Genomic DNA, 21309 nt, shown 5'->3' on the forward strand with positions numbered 1-21309 from the left:
CACCTTGTAGATAGAGGAGGCCGAAATGGAAGCTATCTAACGCAGACGGGCGTGAATTCTGGAACAGGATAAGTATTGAATGCTAGTAAGAAAAGTATGCAGCTCCTCGAATACTTAACTTTTATTTATCCTTGTTGTGAATACATCGCTCTTGATAATACAAATAAGACTATCTTCAGATACGGTTAATGGCGCCTTGCTAGGTCGTAGCCATGGACTTAGCTGAAGGCTATTCTAACTGTCTCTCGGCAAATGAGAGAAAGGCTTCGTTTGTGTAGTCGCTAGCAAAGTCGTACAACTGGGGCGAGTGCTATTCCGTATCTCGAGACCTGCCTTGTGGTGGCGCTCGGTCTGCGATCACACAGTGGCGACACGCGGGTCCGACATGTACTAAATGGAGCGCGGCCCATTTAAGCTACCACCTAGCAAGTGTGGTGTCTGGCGGTGACACCACAGTACGTCGAACGGTTCCAGCAGTTTTTAATTGTCTCTCTTGGTTTGCATTAACGAGAAATGCTGTTTGGAATTGAAGGAGGACTGAACACGCTGTTGGAATGCTAGCGATCTTTTTCTGGAACAGGACGTATTTTCTAATCTTGAAGGAGAGACTTCTTTATTTTTACCTTTTTAAGGGTGAAGAACATTAATTTCGGGAATTGAGGTTAAGAAAATACCTTTAAATAAGAGGAAGAAGAGACAGAAGAAAATTTTAAAAACGAGGAAAAAAAGTTCTTGGAAACGCATGGAGAAGGCACCACAAACGAAGAAACCGAAAAAAAAGTGTTTCAGGAGTATGGTCTTTGACTGGTAATGGGAGGGAGGGATTAACTCCCGTTGTTATTAGAGATGATACCTTTGTTGGAGGTCTGGGACTGTATGCACTCAGTCTCGTAATGGCAATTGAGGAGCTGTTTGACTTAGAAGTAGCACTTTGAACGTCTGGAAGCTGAGGTTAATAAATTGTCTGTCACGGCCGGAGAGCGGAACTACCAAACTGACGATTCCTTGAGGCATCTCGATGTGTCCTATCAACCAGTTAAGTCAGAAATTTCTTTCTTTTTTTCCTTTCGATTAAATACTTCCTCATTAGTTATTCGAACTACCATTCTAATCTTCAAGATCCTCAGTAGCACCAATTGCCAAAAGCCTCTATTTTCTTCTTCCCTGAAATGTTTATCATCCAAGCTTCACTTGTCTACAAGACTAATATTCTACTCTTCAAGATCCTCAGTAGCACCAATTTCAAAAACCCCCTGTTTTCTTCTTCCCCGAAATGTTTATCATCCAAGTATCACTTGTGTACTACACTCCAGCCAAATACATTCTCAAAAGACTTCTTAATATTTTAAGTTTATGTTCGATATTGAAATATTGCCCTTTCTGAGAAACGCTTTTTTAGCTATTACTAGGGCTCATTTTATATCCTCTCTAGTTGTAGTGTTGCCCAAATAGATAAACTTATCTAGTACTTTTAGTGCCTTATTTTCCAATATACGTCCCTCAACAGCGCCTGATTTAATTCGATTGCACTGCATTACTCTTTTTAGATTTCTGTTGGCGTATGTCTTATGAAGGTTTTTAAAGACAACATCCATTCCATTCAACTGCTCTTCCAAGTTATTTGACAGAATTACAATGGCACTGGCAAGCGTCAAAGTTTTTATTTCTTCACCCTGAATTTTAATTCCCTTTCCAAATTTCTCCTTGCTTTTCTTAACTACTTGCTCGATATACAGATTGTTACACCGGGGATGGGCTACAGCCCTCTCCCACTCCTTTCGCAACTTCTGATTCCCTGTCATGTCCTTCGTCCCTTATATCTGCAATCGAAGATTTGTACAAATTGGAAACAACCTTTTGCTTCCTATATTTTATCCCTGTTACTTTCAAAATTACAAAGAATGTAGTCTGTCAAACGCTTTCTCTAAATCTACAAATGCTAAACCTATGTTTGCCTTTCAGCAACATATCTTCTAAGATAAGCAGCAGGAAAATTGCTCGCCGAATCGATCCTCTCCTATGTCAGCTTCTAATAGGTTTTCCATTCTTCTATAAATAATTCATATGAGAATTGTACAAACATGACGAATTAAACTGATGCTTTGGTAGTATTCACATCTGCCACAATCTGCCATATTTGGAAATGAATTATTACGGTTATATTCTTCTTGAAGTCTGGGGGCATTTCCCCTGTCTCACACATATTGCTCAAGAGGTTGAGTAGTTTTGTCATGGACAGCTCTCCTAAGGATCGCAGTAATCCAAAGGGTAGGTCGTCTACTCCAGTGTCTATTTTTCCTCTTAGGTCATTCAGTGCTCTATCAAATTCTTCTCAAAGTATGGCATCTCTCACCACATTTTCAGCAACTTCCTATTCTCTTTCTATAATGTTGTCCTTAAGTTTTATTCCCTTGTACCAAACCTCTGTATATAGCTTCCACTTTTCAGCTTTCCGTTCATTGCTTAGTACCAGCTTGCATTATTTCTTTATGTTTGTATAGTTGCTTCTCTTTGTTCTAATTTTACTATAAGCGGCATTTGTCTTTCCCCTAGTCATTCACGCACATGTTAGTAATATACACTCCTGGAAATGGAAAAAAGAACACATTGACACCGGTGTGTCAGACCCACCATACTTGCTCCGGACACTGCGAGAGGGCTGTACAAGCAATGATCACACGCACGGCACAGCGGACACACCAGGAACCGCGGTGTTGGCCGTCGAATGGCGCCAGCTGCGCAGCATTTGTGCACCGCCGCCGTCAGTGTCAGCCAGTTTGCCGTGGCATACGGAGCTCCATCGCAGTCTTTAACACTGGTAGCATGCCGCGACAGCGTGGACGTGAACCGTATGTGCAGTTGACGGACTTTGAGCGAGGGCGTATAGTGGGCATGCGGGAGGCCGGGTGGACGTACCGCCGAATTCCTCAACACGTGGGGCGTGAGGTCTCCACAGTACATCGATGTTGTCGCCAGTGGTCGGCGGAAGGTGCACGTGCCCGTCGACCTGGGACCGGACCGCAGCGACGCACGGATGCACGCCAAGACCGTAGGATCCTACGCAGTGCCATAGGGGACCGCACCGCCACTTCCCAGCAAATTAGGGACACTGTTGCTCCTGGGGTATCGGCGAGGACCATTCGCAACCGTCTCCATGAAGCTGGGCTACGGTCCCGCACACCGTTAGGCCGTCTTCCGCTCACGCCCCAACATCGTGCAGCCCGCCTCCAGTGGTGTCGCGACAGGCGTGAATGGAGGGACGAATGGAGACGTGTCGTCTTCAGCGATGAGAGTCGCTTCTGCCTTGGTGCCAATGATGGTCGTATGCGTGTTTGGCGCCGTGCAGGTGAGCGCCACAATCAGGACTGCATACGACCGAGGCACACAGGGCCAACACCCGGCATCATGGTGTGGGGAGCGATCTCCTACACTGGCCGTACACCACTGGTGATCGTCGAGGGGACACTGAATAGTGCACGGTACATCCAAACCGTCATCGAACCCATCGTTCTACCATTCCTAGACCGGCAAGGGAACTTGCTGTTCCAACAGGACAATGCACGTCCGCATGTATCCCGTGCCACCCAACGTGCTCTAGAAGATGTAAGTCAACTACCCTGGCCAGCAAGATCTCTGGATCTGTCCCCCATTGAGCATGTTTGGGACTGGATGAAGCGTCGTCTCACGCGGTCTGCACGTCCAGCACGAACGCTGGTCCAACTGAGGCGCCAGGTGGAAATGGCATGGCAAGCCGTTCCACAGGACTACATCCAGCATCTCTACGATCGTCTCCATGGGAGAATAGCAGCCTGCATTGCTGCGAAAGGTGGATATACACTGTAATAGTGCCGACATTGTGCATGCTCTGTTGCCTGTGTCTATATGCCTGTGGTTCTGTCAGTGTGATCATGTGATGTATCTGACCCCAGGAATGTGTCAATAAAGTTTCCCCTTCCTGGGACAATGAATTCACGGTGTTCTTATTTCAATTTCCAGGAGTGTACCTATAACAGATCGTGGCCACTTAACACTTAAGTGCGTTACTGAACCCTGTGATACCACTGATGGCAAGAGAAGAAGATAATACAGGTTGCCCACATACAGCGACAATGATGTCTCGGTTCAAAATCGCAGTAAGCCACACTCCCTTACATATCACATGGCAAGCCATGCCTCCTTTGGAGAACGTCCCTCTCTCCAGCCAATCATAGAGTAATTTTTTAGCGGGCATTAAAATGCGGCAGCCAGTCACTTGAACTATGTGAAAGTGGCACCATGTTCAATGATACACTGTATTTACACGTAGGAAAATTACAGGACCTTCACGTGAATTACATAAAATGACGTACTGTTCAAAAGATTATGAAACTGTCACTTGAACTGCGTAAAAAATTTCGTAAATATCTTCAACTGAATTGCATAAATGGGCACCATCACGCAGATGCTCACACACATACACACATCCATCAAAATTTCTGTATAAAACATGATTGTGAACTCCCAAGTCAAGTGCCCCAGTGCTATTTTCATGCCAAATAGTTTAAAAAAAAAAAAAGAAACATGTGGCAAAAAAATTACATGCTAAACAGACAGTTGCTGATTGTCACAATGTTAATACAATGACTAAAATATGCGTAAAAATAAGCCATAAACACAATATTTATGTCAATGTTATTTCCTCATCTCATAACGAAATGTCAAGTGTTACAATAGTAACTCCACATCTTAAATGCGTGTTTCTATCTGGGAATATGTTACTGATGATTCACAGCGCGATCTGACATCACCTGAGGTTTTTACAAGTTTTTCACAAATGATTCACCTTACTAAGCACCGTTTTAGGGGAGAAGAACATAATGCATCGTGCTTACAATATAAAAATATAATATTTGATTTTGATAGGCTAATACTGATTTTTATTTGATCTGAACGAGACCTGCTGAAGGTTATTTACATAATGAAATTCCGAGGTAAGCTGCAATATTTACCAACTGGAATTATTGTGTCAGGTTTCTTTACAACGTTTACAGGCTACATTTCCAATAATCAGCTACTAAATAAATCAAATATCTAATATTGTGCTCCACAATAAAACATGTAAGAACACACAACACAGCCACAGACAAACGAATTGACCACGCACCATTATATGGTGCGAAGAAGGTGTTTCAATCATATCTTTATTGCGATGCCTACTTAAATTGCATATTTTCAGAATACATTAGGTAAACTTCATAGTATAAAGTCTTTGCCTAGAACACAACACGGCCAAAGGCACAGGAGAAACATAGCCAAAGTCAGTGGTGCAACAAAACAGTGGTGCAAAGTCGATATCTCTAGAACTAAAACTTAACTCCTCCCACACAGGCCACGACGGCCCAAAGGTACCGACTGGTCGCCGTGTCATCCTCAGCCCACAGGCGTCACTGGAGGAGCATGTGGTCAGCACACCGCTCTCCCGGCCGTATGTCAGTTTCCGAGACCGGAGCCGCACTTTTCAATCAAGTAGCTCCTCAGTTTGCCTCACAAGGGCTGAGTGCACCCTGCTTGCCAACAGCGCTCGGCAGACCGGATGGTCACCCATCCAAGTGCTAACCCAGCCCGACAGCGCTTAACTTCGGTGATCTGACGGGAACTGGTGTTACCACTGCGGCAAGGCCGTTGGCCCCGCTATCTCTAAAATTCAATATTTACAACTGAAATAAAATTATTATAAAAATAAGTAATGATTTTGAGTCAAAAACAACACAGTCATCATACACTGAAGAGCCAAAGAAACTGGTACACATGACTAATATCGTGTTGAGTCCCCGCGAGCACGCAAAAGTGCTGCAGCACGACGTGGCATGGACTCAACTAATGTCTGAAGTAGAGCTGGAGGGAACTGACACCATGAATGCCGCAGGGCTGTGCATAAATCCGTAAGAGTACGAGGGGGTGGAGATCTCTTCTGAACAGCACGTTGCAAGGTATCCCAGATATGCTCAATAATGTTCAAGTCCGCGGGGTTTGGTGGCCATCGGAAGTGATTAAACTCAGAAGAGTGTTCCTGGAGCCACTCTGTAGCAATTTTGGATGTGTGAGGTGTCGCATTGTCCTGCTGGAATTGCCCAAGGCGGTCGGAATGCACAATGGACGTGAATGAATGCAGGTGATCAGACAGGATGCTCACGTAGGTGTTACCTGTCACAGTCGTATCTAGACATATCAGGATTCCCATTTCACGCCAACTTCATACTCCTCACACCATTACAGAGCCTCCACCAGCATGAATAGTCCCCTGCTGACATGCAGGATCCATGGATTCATGAGGTTGTCTCCATACCCGTAAACGTCCATCCATTCAATATAATTTGAAACGAGGCTCGCCCGACTAGGCAAACATGTTTCCAGGTAACAATGTCGGTGTTGACGGACCTAGGTGAGATGTAAAGCTTTGTGTCGTGCAGACATCAAGGGACACGAATGGGCCTTCGGCCCTGAAGGCCCATATCGATGATGTTTCGTTAAATAGTTCGCACGCTGACAGAACGATTCTCTTCATTCGTCGTTGGTGCCGTTCTTCCAGGATCTTTTTCCGGCCGCAGCGATGCCGGAGATATTTGATGTTTTACCGGATTCCTGATATTCACGCTACACTTGGAAATGGTCATACGGAAAAACCAGCACCTCATCGCTACCTCGAAGATTCTGTATCTCATCGCTCGTGCATCAACTGTAACACCACGTTCAAACTTACTTAAATCCTGATAACGCGCCTTATAGTGTCAGTAACCGATCTAACAACTGCGCTAGACACTTGTCTTATACAGATTTTCCGACCGCAGCGTCCTATTCTGCCTCTTTACACTGTTTACATATCTCTGTATTTTAATACGCATGCGTGTATCAGATATTTTTTTTTTTTTTTTTTTTTTTTTTTTTTTTTTTTTTTTTTTTTTTTTTTTTTTTTTTTTTTGGCGGTTCAATGTATTATATTTTTGAGAGATGACACCCTTCGCAATTCTGAAAGAGTAAATACATCACCAGCCGAAAAGCGATGTACACGCGGTAAACACCTGTACCACTCCTACCAAAAATGGAATACCCGTTTCTCTGCGTTTTTCGTCCAGCGAGAAGGACGAGGAGAGAGAAAGACAGCTACTCAATCGTGAAACCCCACTGGAGATTGCATCGATTGATCGAAACTGGTTAGAGCATAATCGCATTGAATATAGCAAATACAATAATCATGATCCACAGAAAACAAGTTACAATGTGAATAAAATGAAAGTTCTGAATAAACAGTCACATTTGAAGCTAGTGGGGGTATCAGTTACCAGAGGTGTCAGCTACTGTGGGTGTCAACTTCTTGCGGTGTTAGCTAATAGGTGTCTCAGCTACTGGTAGTGTCAGCTATTGGAGGTGTCAAATACTGGTGGTGTCTGGTCTTTGCGGTGTCAGCTTCTTGTGAGACAATGCAGTTTTGAAACCAGTAGCTGAAACTAGCAGTAGTTGAAACTCCTAGTATCTGACTCTGCCAACAGCTGCCACCCCTAGTAGGTGACACTGCCAGTAGCTGCTACCTCCAGTAACTGACATATCCAGAAGCTGCCACCCCAGATAGCTGCCACCCCTAGTTGCTGACACCCCAGATAACTGATACCCCCGGTAAGTGAGACCCCGTTTTGCTCGTAGGGACGAATCTTGACTTGTGGCATCAATAAATCTCAGTTTGCTGTCTATTCGCTTTGCTTCTAAGAACAAGTAGCGGCTTTCTGTAACATGTCTTAACTCGCTAAGTTCATGAAATCATCGAACTTGCTGACATCTGTGTAAGTTTGATAATGCAGCCTCGAAGCAAGTCATATTTTCTCATGCTGACTGAAATGCACATAGAGGATAATGATAGCTACCATGTCAACTGACCAACATCCCCCATCTCGGCTGCAGTTTACGATTATACTGGGAAACGATTATATCGGAAAGCAGATACCAAGAGAAAAAGTTACACTGGAAAATGGTAGCACTCGACGACAATTTGTTACATATTTCTGCAACACTATGATGTGACTTATCAAAACTGATCAATACTGCTCAGAACTAGTCGAGTAGTGAGTATTTGTAATTCGCTGTCACATTATTGCACATACACTGTCATTATGCATTCACGGTAATGGTAGTTACCATGACCGAGATGTGGGCAGTCACCTTGTCAACTGACCCTCATTACCCCTAATAGTACCTTCAATGTATTTGGAGTAATGGTAGTCAGAATGTTTAGGGTAATGGCAGTTGTCATCTACTATTCAGTATGCGGTTTCATCCAAGTTAAATGTAGTTTCCACTGAGTGACAGCATGATTTAGCGTTACCAAGGAAGATGAGACATGTTTTATCCTGAAAGATGAACTTAATACCCTAATATGATCTCACAATAATGTTCGTGACTTTGATGTCGGTTTTAGAGACGAGTGTTTGACGAATTTTGATGTGGGAACAGCATTGTTTACTTCGGTAATTCTCACTGAAAGGTACATTTTAAGCTATATGTTATTTCAGCAGTAGTACCCAAGTGAGTTTTGCAGTGTTATAGAACCAATTTCATAGATTTACATTAACTCAATGTGTGGTACAAAGATCGAACTATGCTCTTCAACGAACCTGTGATTTATATCAGCAGTGTCAGTAAGTAGCCATGTATGTCTTAATAAGTAATAGAGCTAATTAAGGTGTGTAAATATTTAATTTGATGGGTCACTGTGCTTTCATAGTGTGGTACAAAAATCGAGCTATGAACACTCCCAAGCGATGCTTAATCTATAAATTAAATCAGTAACACCAATAATATGCCAGCCAAGTGTACTTTTTTAAATTTTACACAGCTAAGTTACAACGATAGTGCATTGTGTGTTTTATAGACGAAATCTTACATACCTATATATATATATATATATATATATATATATATATATATATATATATAATTTAACTTGTTGCAAAGTTTGAATGTTCGTTTCTGGTCGGAGATGTGTAATTATATTTGTGTACTATGATAAGCAAACCGCGTGTGTGTGAGAGAGAGAGAGAGAGAGAGAGTGTGTGTGTGTGTGTGTGCGTATGTGTGTGTGTGTGTTTGTACTGTAAATCGTTACTTTCTATGGTAAGAAGTTTTATTTCAGTTGCAAAGATTTTATTTTATAGGTACAGATCTTCCACCTCTGTCTTGTTACACCATTTTCTTTGCCTATGTTACATCCCTGCCCTCGGCCATGTTGTGTGAAACATAAAAATCTCGTACTACGAGGTTCTCCATCTGTACTGCGAAAATACGCAGTTTAAGTGTTATTTGGAATAAATTCCTCGTCGCAACACCTGCTTCCACCTCTAATGGTGTTTGGTCAGTCCGTTTGTCTGTAGTTACGTTTTGTGTTTTTGCTTATTTTTACATTTGGAGCATTACGGTTAGATATTTGGGATAATTTAGTAGCTGATTATGAACAATAAGCGGCTGTTTGATGATGATGATGCTGTGATGTATGAGTATGCGTCATCGTTGAGTGACTGTAGCAGTATCAAAGATGACTGAGACCAAATTTCTAGTTGCTGGATGAGTGGCAACTAACTCCAGATGCAGAAAAATGTAAGTTAATGCACATGAGTAGAAAAAACAATCCGGTAATATGTGAATTAAGAAGGATGTAAGACAAGGCTGTAGCCTTTCGCCCCTACTCTTCAATCTGTACATCGAGGAAGCAATGATGGAAATAAAAGAAAGGTTCAGGAGTGGAATTAAAATACAAGGTGAAAGGATATCAATGATACGATTCGCTGATGACATTGCTATCCTGAGTGAAAGTGAAGAAGAATTAAATGATCTGCTGAACGGAATGAACAGTCTAATGAGTACACAGTATGGTTTGAGAGTAAATCAGAGAAAGACGAAGGTAATGAGAAGTAGTGGAAATGAGAACAGCGAGAAACTTAACATCAGGATTGATGGTCACGAAGTCAATAAAGTTAAGGAATTCTGCTACCTAGGCAGTAAAATAACCAATGACGGACGGAGTAAGGAGGACATCAAAAGCAGACTCGCTATGGCAAAAAAGGCATTTCTGGCCAAGAGAAGTCTACTAATATCAAATACCGGCCTTAATTTGAGGAAGAAATTTCTGAGGATGTACGTCTGGAGTACAGCATTGTATGGTAGTGAAACATGGACTGTGGGAAAACCGGAACAGAAAAGAATCGGAGCATTAGAGATGTGGTGCTATAGACGAATGTTGAAAATTAGGTGGACTGATAAGGTAAGGAATGAGGAGGTTCTACGCAGAATCGGAGAGGAAAGGAATATGTGGAAAACACTGATAAGGAGAAGGGACAGGATGATAGGACATCTGCTAAGACATGAGGGAATGACTTCCATGGTACTAGAGGGAGCTGTGGAGGGCAAAAACTGTAGAGGAAGACAGAGATTGGAATACGTCAAGCAAATAATTGAGGACGTAGGTTGCAAGTGCTACTCTGAGATGAAGAGGTTAGCACAGGAAAGGAATTTGTGGCGGGCCGCATCAAACCAGTCAGTAGACTGATGACAAAAAAAAAAAAAAAAAAAAAAAAAAAAAAAAAATAATAATATGTGAATACAGCAACTGTAACACGCTACTTGACACAGTCATGTCGATTAAATATCTAGGTATAACATTGCAAAGCAATATGAAATGGAAATAATACGTGAGGATTGTAGTAGGGGAGGTGAATGGTCGACTTCGGTTTATTGGGAGAATTTTAGAGATGTAGGTCATCTGTAAAGGAGACAGCGTCTAGTACACTTTTGTGATCCATTCTTGAGTACTGTTCGAGTGTTTGAGATTAACGGAAAATATCGGAGACGGGCTGCTGCTAGAGTTGATACAAGTAGGTTCGAACAACATGCGAGATTACGAAGATGCTTCGGAACTCAAATGGGAATCCGTGGAGGGAGGACGACGTTCTTTTCGAGAAAAACATTTGAGATAATTTAGAGAACCGCATTTGAAGCTGACTGCAGACTATTCTGCTGTCGCCAACGTGCATGTCACCTATGGCACAGCAGTAAGAGAAATTAGGGTTTATATGGAGGCATATAACCAGTCATTTTTCCCTTGCTGTGTTTGCGACTGAATGGCTAGTAGTGGTGAAAAATACTTTTCGCCACGCACCCTACCGTGGCTTGCGGATTATTTATGTAGATGTAAACGTAGAAAGACAGTCTGCAAACGCTTTAGAGAACCTTGGCATCATAATTCTGGTTGTTAAAAGTTGTAGCCTTGCTCGAAAGTTGGTTTTGTACATAACCTCAAGCAGAGCTAGTTCAGATGCAAATAAAAAGGAATAGTTAATAACATAGATTACATTTTGCTATTGTAGAACAGCAAGCGTTATCTACTTCCTCTTAAAATTGTGGTCGCTAATGTGAAGATTACTGAAAAACTTGTAGAAACGTCTGATGATGTCAGGTTGTTTTACGAACCACCAATAACATATTCTTAGATCGAAATACTATAGCCTTCACACATTTTAGACGTGGAGACACCGTTGTAACACTTTATATAAATATCTTGTATGCTGCTGATGGCTATTGTTATAAGATGACATAAACTTTGTGCTGTTGATGGATTTTTGCAGATAGTTTAGTCACTGAATTTACATTGTGACACTTGACAAGCATCATAGAAGAATTTAGATTTGGGAATGTTTATTAAATTTTTTATTTATTACATGAGAGTCCTCTGTGCCTTACAGCAAGTGCAGGCCTAGAAATGGAAGTAACTGCACTGTTCCAATAGCTGGCAGAAATTCAAATTGCCAGTTTGTTTGCGTGCTTGATTGGTTAGCACAGTATTTTAGCCAACATGTGTTTTGTGCAGTAATAAGCTTGGTCAAGTTAGTTTTGCTACATCGTCTCATTTAGGTTTAACGTGAAATGTCAACTGCCTGTCCAGTATATTAAGCAACTTATTTTCAGTCACCTGTGCTCTATAACTAATATTCAATTTGACGGTCCAGGGTCCATTGCGTTGCACATAAAGTGCAGTGCAGCAATCGAAATATATATGTATGTGTGTGTGTTTTATATATACGTGTTTGTGTGTGTGTGTATGATGGCACCAACAAATACAGATCAGGATAGGATGTATTATCTTTGAGCATGGTGCCATTTTTACGCAATTATAGTACCTGATTTTAGTAGCCACTAAAACAGTACGCTTGCATTGGCTGGATTGTGAAAATGCAAATCGAGGGGGACGGAGAGGAGAGAGAGTGAGAATCATGACATCAGTCAAAGGATGCACGTCTTGTCATATGATAGATAAGGGGAGGCGTTGATTATCGTCGTTTTGCATTGTGACATATACATTTCCTGCATGCAAGCAACCCGCAGTAGCTCTTGAACTTGGTGCTAGCGGTTTCTCAAGCTTTAGTACCACATATAAGAGCAAAGTAGCTCCGACAAGCTGTAGATATACTACTTTTTGAGATGTCTATAATACCTATAGTTGGCGTCATTTTCTCATTTCATCTTTAAATTTAATGTCTCCTGTGTTATCTAATTTTTTGTACTGATTCTCGTGGTTTTACTCTTGCGATCGTACGCTGCCTTCACCATTTCACCTCTCAAACTTATTAATTGATTTTATATTGTATTCTTTCCCCTGTTTCAGTCCAACATAGCCCAATGCTCCCTCTGAATCTCTCTACAACTCCTGGTTCTTTCAGTTTATTTAACTCCAATCTCCTTAATTTCCTACCGTTTTCTATTTTTTTCAGTTTCAAATAGTGTTCGTAATCAATGAATTACGGTCAAAGACGACATTTGCCCATGTGAATGTCTTTACAAATCTTATTTTAAAATCTCTGTCTTACCATTATATAACCAATGTGAGACCTTCCAATGTTCGAATGTGTGTGAATTCCTAAGGGAACAAAGTGCTGAGTTCATCGGTCCCTAGACTTCCGCACTATTTAATCTAACTTATACTAGAACAACACACCAATCCATGCCTGAGGGAGGGTTCGAACCTCCGGCGGGAGGGGCCGGGCAATCCGTGACACGCGGCTCCAATGTGTTTAGGTCTCTTCTACGTACATGACCTTCTTCCATGATTCTTAAACTAAGTTGCTTCCTTTTTCCTTCCTTTTCTCGAGTACATGTTCTTTCTGCCTACACACTTCACGAATTACCACCGTACCTACCTTCAACCTAACCATTTATCTTTTTATGATCTCTGAGATACCTACGAAGTTAATGGCTACTACAGTGCATACCCCAGTCCATAGAATGTCAGTTTTGTTTCATCTGATAACGACATTCTCCTGAGTAGACTGCTTAAGGAAGTCCAAATGGGGAATTATTTACCAAACGTGATATCATTTTCATTGAGCTTATGAGGTAGAGTAGCATATCCTCAGGAAAAAATGATGGCCGTAATTACCTCTTGCTTTCAGCTGTTCGAAGTATCAGACAATAAGGACACGTTGGCTAATGTTATAAAGTCATATCAATGAAGAAGGTCACTTGCAACAGAAACGTTGGTAGTTTTATATATTGACAATGCGGTCACAAACCCAGAGAAAGATTATTGAATGTGACAATGGCCGCGGAAGCCGACGTTCATCTCGATTGTTGCCCATACAACTGCTGGAGAGACTACCGCTTCTCTTCAGGAACCACATGTTTGCGTGGTCTCTGCACAGATGCCCCTTCATTGTGGTTGCACCTACTTTACGGTTATTTGTGTCACTGAGGGACGCAACCCACCTCACCTCAAGCTGAACGTGCTACTACTTACATATTATTTAAATCTTTAATAAAACAACTGAAAATGTCTCATTAATAAATAAAGTAAAAATTACAACTTTTAGAGACAATAGAAAAAAAATTAAATATTTCTGCACACCACTAACAGGTGGCTCTGGTAGTTACTTTTGTAGGACGTTGTAGTATATAATGAGATATTTATAAGTAAATTACATAAGAAATTGAGAAATAGAAGAAAGAAAAATTAATTGTGTTTCAGTGCTTCGAATTCACTGTGTTATTACATACTTCCTTGTGGAAGCGAAAGTGATAGCTAATACAATTTCAAAGATATTGTTGAAGAGTGGGTTTATAGTGTGCTTCTAATCATTGTTATTGGATGGAGGAATACCGCTAACGCCAAGACATACGGAGACGAGGTACGCCAAATAAATTTGCAATTTTCCTGAGATGCAGTTACTTCAGAGATGCTGTTTGTTGTTGATAATGCGCGCTGTTGTTGTTGTTGTGGTCTTCAGTCCTGAGACTGGTTTGATGCAGATCTCCATGCTACTCTATCCTGTGCAAGCTTCTTCATCTCCCAGTACCTACTGCAACCTACATCCTTCTGAATCTGCTTAGTGTATTCATCTCTTGGTCTCCCTCTACGATTTTTACCCTCCACGCTGCCCTCCAATGCTAAATTTGTGATCCCTTGATGCCTCAGAACGTGTCCTACCAACCTGTCCCTTCTTCTTGTCAAGTTGTGCCACAAACTCCTCCCCTATTCTATTCAACACCTCCTCATTAGTTACGTGATCTACCCATCTAATCTTCAGCATTCTTCTGTAGCACCACATTTCGAAAGCTTCTATTCTCTTCTTGTCCAAACCATTTATCGTCCATGTTACACTTCCATACATGGCTACACTCCATACAAATACTTTGAGAAACGACTTCCTGACACTTAAATCTATATTCGATGTAAACAAATTTCTCTTTTTCAGAAAGGCTTTCCTTGCCATTGCCAGTCTACATTTATATCCTCTCTACTTCGACCATCATTAGTTATTTTGCTCCCCAATTAGCAAAACTCCTTTACTACTTTAAGTGTCTCATTTCCTAATCTAACTCCCTCAGCATTACCCGATTTAATTTGACTGCATTCCATTATCGTCGTTTTGCTTTTTTGATATTCATCTTATACCCTCCTTTCAAGACACTATCCATTCCGTTCAACTGCTCTTCCAAGTCCTTTGGTGTCTCTGTCAGAATTACAATGTCATCGGCGAACCTCAAAGTTTTTATTTCTTCTCCATGGATTTTAATACCTACTTCGAATTTTTCTTTTGTTTCCTTTACTGCTTGCTCAATATACAGATTGAATAACATCTGGGATAGGCTACAAACCTGTCTCACTCCCTTCCCAACCAGTGCTTCCCTTTGATGCCCCTCGACTCTTATAACTGCGATCTAGTCTCTGTACAAATTGTAAATAGCATTTCGCTCCCTGTATTTTACCCCTGCCACCTTCAGAATGTGAAAGAGAGTATTGCAGTCAACATTGTCAAAAGCTTTCTCTAAGTCTACAAATGCTAAAAACGTAGGTTTGCCTTTTTTAAATCTATTTTCTAAGATAAGTCGTAGGGTCATTATTGCCTCACGTGTTCACGTGTTGCAATATTTGTACAGAATACAAACTGATCTTCCCGATGTCGGCTTCTACCAGTTTTTCCATTCGTCTGTCTGCTTTAAGAGCCCCTAAATCACAAAACGAACACAATAACAACCAGCTGATGAGCACTCTGGATGTTTCTCCCTGTCTTCCTCCATTGTACAATTAGTTGCGTCGGAGTAATCTGATCTTTTCCAGCAGCATGTCATTAATATACCACAAGAGGAATCCGGTGGATGTGACTTTCGTGTTTCAGAGTATTGAAAGCTATCATTAGCCTAGGAAGTGAGCGATCCCATCCCTTCTGATCCTTACTGTGGTAGGAGATCACGTCACCTCCTAATTTTCTGTTAAGGTACACTCCGTGTGGGAGGGATTGGAATAATAGGGGGTGCTGGATTTCCATACAACACAGAAATTTTCGAAATCCTGAGACAAAAGCAGGCGGAATTGTCTCTTGTGTTGGGCCAAAAACATTAAATATATTTTGCATATTAAACACTGCACGTGATGGACAGAGACACTGGTAGGGGAAAGTCACGTGATACTTGCAGAGGCGGCGATGAACACACAGATACAGTGGTTCCCCACCTTTGACCCAGGTAAGTGGCACACAAAATCAATGAACATCTTCTGAAAAGGGCGACAACTGGTATGGATGATAATAAGCTCGCAGCTGTGTTTTGGACTGGTTTGCACATCAAACACACCTTGCAGTTGTTTAATCTTGACTTTATATCTTCATGCATACCTCTGCCCCCCCCCCCCCCCCCTCTCCCCGTCCTTCAATAAAATGTTATCTAATTTTGACCATCATTTTATAAATGCCTAAATTCCTCTCTTTCGGTGATACTTGAAAGGATTTGAAAAGAAAGGGCACCTGTTGCTGCAGAACGTCCAGCTTCAATTTTTTATCATACTGTACTTGACAACAGACCACATTATTCTTAATAGAATGAGGCTGCACACTTTCCCCCTCGCTATTTTCTTTATGATTTCGACCAGCTGTTCATCCCTTTGTTGATATTCTCCAATGTGCCTAGATCCTAACGACGTTTCCCGACGTCGTACATAATGCAAAGAAAAGCAATTTCATAATTTAGCAACACCATAAAGCACACCCTCTGTATAGGCTGCGGAAGTAATACACATAATTTTAAAGGTTATTTTTATTGAATTTGTCAAACACGCCTATCCTTGATTAGATTTAGTTCTATAGTGGCTAAATAAAAAAATTCATGTTATCATTGTTCGCCTTATTATTTCTCTACCACTATTATCTGTCAGCTTTACGACATCTATCTTTAGATACGTTTGTAGGATGTGCTTCGGCATACGTACACTGCCGGAAAAAGAATTAGTAGACCTACACTGGAAAGAAGACGTAGATTTTGATTCGATGACGACATGTGCCACCTGGGGGATAGTAGATTACTGATAATGGTTTCAAAGTCGTCAGTTCAAAAATGGTTCAAATGGCTCTGAGCACTATGGGACTCAACTGCTGAGGTCATTAGTCCCCTAGAACTTAGAACTAGTTAAACCTAACTAACCTAAGGACATCACAAACAGCCATGCCCGAGGCAGGATTCGAACCTGCGACCGTAGCGGTCTTGCGGTTCCAGACTGCAGCGCCTTTAACCGCACGGCCACTTCGGCCGGCAGTCGTCAGTCAACAGATAGCGAAGTTGCATAGTTACCAGTGCACCATCTGTGTCTGTCCTTTAATAGGGAATGCTCACAGCCAGAAGGCTCAGTGCGCGCGAACGTGTGAAGCAAGCAGGCCAACATGCCGCGCAGACACACTCGTGCTTCCTACAGCCAACTCAGCGAGTTTGAAAGAGAGCAAATTGTGCCCTTCCGCGTGGCGGGATCGTCCTTTCGGATGGTTTCCACACAAGTTGGACGTACTGGGTCAGTTGTGCAACGATGCTGATATGAGTAGTCAGGACCGGTCCGGATGGCCGAGCGGTTCTAGGTGTTACAGTCTGGAACCGCGCGAACGCTACGGTCGCAGGTTCGAATCCTTCCTCGGGCATGGATGTGTGTGATGTGCTTAGGTTAGTTAGGTTTATACAGTTCTAAGTTCTAGGTGACTGAGCACCCGCGTGGTTCCGGACTGAAGCGCCTAGAACCAACCGGCCACCGCGGCCGGCCCTTCGGAATCGGTTGGCCAACTTTTGAAGGATGAACTAGAATCAGAATACCAGGTCGCCGGCCACTGTGGCCGAGCGGTTCTAGGTGCTTCAGTCCGGAACCGTGCTGCTGCTGCGGTCACAGGTTCGAATACTGCCTCGGGCATGGATGTGTGCGATGTCCTTAGGTTAGTTAGGTTTAATTAGTTCTAAGTTCTAGGGGACTGATGACCTCAGATGTTAAGTCCCACAGTGCTCAGAGACATTTGAACCATGAGTAGTCAGGTGAACGTCCTCACACCCGTAGACGACGTTCTCAAGACATCTACGCAGCGCAGACGTCCACAAAGACCCTCTTATTGTAAGGGCAGCAGTGGCAGATCGTACAGCTACCACAGCACAGATAAGAGATCTTGTGAGACCAGACGTGTCAACACGAACTGTTGCGAACCTGTTATAAGCAGGGGGACTACGGCACACAAACTTCTATCCCAACTTCCACTCACTCCAAAGCATCGACGTCCACGGTTCGACTGGTGCCGTTAGAAGATCACGTGGAAGATGGAAAGGCGCACCATAGTCTTCAGCGATGAAAGCAGATTCTGTCTGCATGGAAGTGATGGTCGTTTGTGCGTGTGACGTAGACCTGGTGGGCGCTTTCTAGTAGAGTACATTCGTCGAAGACACACTGATCCCATTCAGGCATTATTGCCTGAGGTGCGATAAGCTACAACTCTCGTTCGCCTTTGATGTTTATGGAGGGGGGAGATAACCTGTGCTTGGTATTTGCCGAATGTTGTTCTTGCAACAGGAACATGATGTGTTGTTCGAATGGTATAATGCTCGCCGACACACTGACCATGAAACTCAACGTGCTCTGCAGGACGTGCAGAAGATTCCCTGGCTAGCATGATCTCCACGCTTGTCTTCATTCGAGCACTTGTGGGATGTGATGGGGACGAGAGGTGACTCGTGCGTTTCGTCAGTCAACATAACTTACAGAACCACTTGAACAGATCGAGCAGGCGTGGAATAACGTATCTCAGGGCAATATTCGCCATCTGTACGATCGACTGGATTCCAGAGACAGCGCCTGCATTGCCACCCGTGGTGGCTACACCTCGTACTAATATGGGTGTTTCAGCATGGGTCGATACCTGGTACATCAGAACCGCTTGTATTATTGTAAATGCAATCATTTCAGGTATTCCATATTAACTGCTGCAACAAGTGAATTGGAAATCTGTAATAGCGTGTACTAATTTTCGTTCCGGCAGTATATATTAAGGAATGTAGTCAGAGAAATTTACATATTTAAATTTGTAAGTTATTTGGTAAAATGTGCGTGATCGGCGGTGTCCGCCACTGTACTTCTGACTCTAACCACCCACAATAAAAGAGGTTATTTATCGTGGCTGCAAGGCCTAAATACAGTGGAAATTTTAATGAGTTTACTTACTTTTGCAGTTATTTTCGTGAAATGTTACCATATGTTTGGTTTATTTTGCAAAAATGCTCGTCAGCTGTAAGTGAGTAAATATTGTTTGGTTTACGCCTCTGAGCTAAATATTCAAGGTCTTCCATGCCAAAATTCGATAATTTAGACGTATTCAGAGTTTGTTTCGTTCCACAGTGGAAAGTTCCTCGATACATGGATAAATTGCGAACACATGAGAAAAACTGAACAAAAAACTATTATTCATTCTTATGTCTTCCCTTGCTACCTCTCGTATAACAAAGAAATCTACAATTAGAACGAAGCTTGTAGGGAATTCAAACGTTTACGTATAGCGCAGAAATTGAGAAATCTCGAAGTACACACAAGCAGATTGCAATTTGTTCATCTAGATTGTTGCATTCCATTGGAACCAGGTATCTGTAAACAATATTGTATTTAGAACCAGATTCTCACTCTGCAGCGGAGTGTGCGCTGATATGAAACTTCCTAGCAGATTGAAAGTGTGTGCCGGACCGAGACTCGAACTCGGAACCTTTGCCTTTGGCGGGCCAATGCTCTGCCACTTGCCCGCTAAAGGCAAAGGTCGCGAGTTCGAGTCTCAGTCCGGCATACAGTTTTAATCTGCCAGGAAGTTTAATATCGTATTTCTTTACCAATCATCTTGTCATGTCTCTGTGCTAGCGATGAACTTTATACACTAGCGCCAACGAATGCGGCAGCGATAACTGAAGTACCCTTACCGCTGTGTGGTAATTGTTAATATAAACAGTATGAGTCTTATCCCTAGCGAGCGATGGCATTACTTTGACAATGCCAAAAATTATTCATCAGCGTCTATACGTCTTGAGTAACACAAAATTCAACTGCTAAATTCAGTCGCAAATCGGACCATGTATTCAAGCTTTATCCTTTAGTTTCGAATCCGTTTCCGGAGGAATTTCATGTATTAGCTGCAAAGTCTAATAACGGCGCTTCTTAAAAACGCGAGGGAAGACAGTCCACTGCATGATGCACGGCTCTAAAATCCACGCTGATACCCAAGTTTCCTCTGACGCCAGTTCCGAATTCCACACCGGTTGGATGTCCTCGACAATGGGATAGCTCCTCGAGTTTACTGCTACGCACGTCTGCCTGGTCGAGAGTAGACCTCAATAAAGCCGTAAAGTGAGGGGTGGGGCAGGCGACGAGCGGCGAAGCCGAGGGCGACGTCTGTGCAGACTGGGCAGCGGCTGCCGGCTCCGCCGCCGCCGCCGCCGCCGCCCACGCTTCTTGGAATCAATACGGGCGGCGAGGCAGCTACTGTGTGCCGCTGCAGACAGCCGCCGCAGGCCCAGCCGAGTGACACACTTAGCGGCCTGGCAGGACGCCTCCACCGCAGCAAGGCTGTACCCAGCGAAGCGGCACGCCCAGCAGATCACCAGGAGCACACCGAACGAAAAAAAATTGTCACCCGCAGGAGACATCGCTCTAATAGTCCATGACAGAGCCTCTAGTTTTCATAGTGGCCTGAGTTCGAAAATGGAGAGTGTCCAAGAGAAAGGTATACGTCGGTTCCCGTGAGATGACCGAAGTTAAGCGCTGTCGGGCATGGTCGGCACTTGGATGGGTGACCATCCAGGCCGTCATGCGCGTGTAGTGGTTAGTAAAAATGAAAAAGAGAAGAAAAGAAAAGAAAATGTGGGAAGAAATGGTGAATAAAAAGGGGGTTTTAAAATCGTAAATGACCGTGAAAAAAGGGAAAGAATGAAATGGAAATCGGACTTCGTATTACAGAAAAGTTATTGGACTTCGTGATTCGGAAAAGCTGTTGTTGGGGTGGTCCTTGTGGCGTTTCTTACCAAAAGTAAAACCAATTTCCACTACAAAAATTATTGAAAGAGAACAGAGAACAACAAAATGTAACTGACAGGGAGAAATGGCGTAGATAAGAGTTCATCTTTTACCATATTAACATGTCTTCTTTCGTGCGGCGTCCAGGTCTTCAAAAATCTCCTACTTCATTTCTGCGTGAAAAGTCTGCTCCGAAATCTTGCAATCGTCCAGGAATCACTAATTTATACAAATAAAAATCATCTTGACACTGAATGCGATTTTTCTACGTTGCTACTTCCATCCTACGAATTTCATAACAACTTCCACAATATGTCTACACTTTAAATAGTTTTTTACGTCTTCATTAAGCTTCCGCTATCGAGAGACAAAAGAAATGGATAGAAAAAAAAAGACTTACAATTTTAGTATTTTCTCTGCCGTCGAGCTCTCATACCGCTGCGACGGTATAA

At 42.6% G+C, this 21309-nt stretch overlaps 1 pseudogene; it reads right to left on the reverse strand.

Moving 5' to 3' along the window:
- Positions 1 to 5548: 5548 nt before the first annotated feature.
- On the reverse strand, positions 5549 to 5666 carry LOC126485268 (5S ribosomal RNA; annotated as a pseudogene).
- Between the last annotated feature and the right edge of the window lie 15643 nt (positions 5667 to 21309).

This window comes from Schistocerca serialis, chromosome 6, assembly GCF_023864345.2.
Source record: "Schistocerca serialis cubense isolate TAMUIC-IGC-003099 chromosome 6, iqSchSeri2.2, whole genome shotgun sequence".
In the NCBI taxonomy this organism is placed as follows: domain Eukaryota; kingdom Metazoa; phylum Arthropoda; class Insecta; order Orthoptera; family Acrididae; genus Schistocerca; species Schistocerca serialis.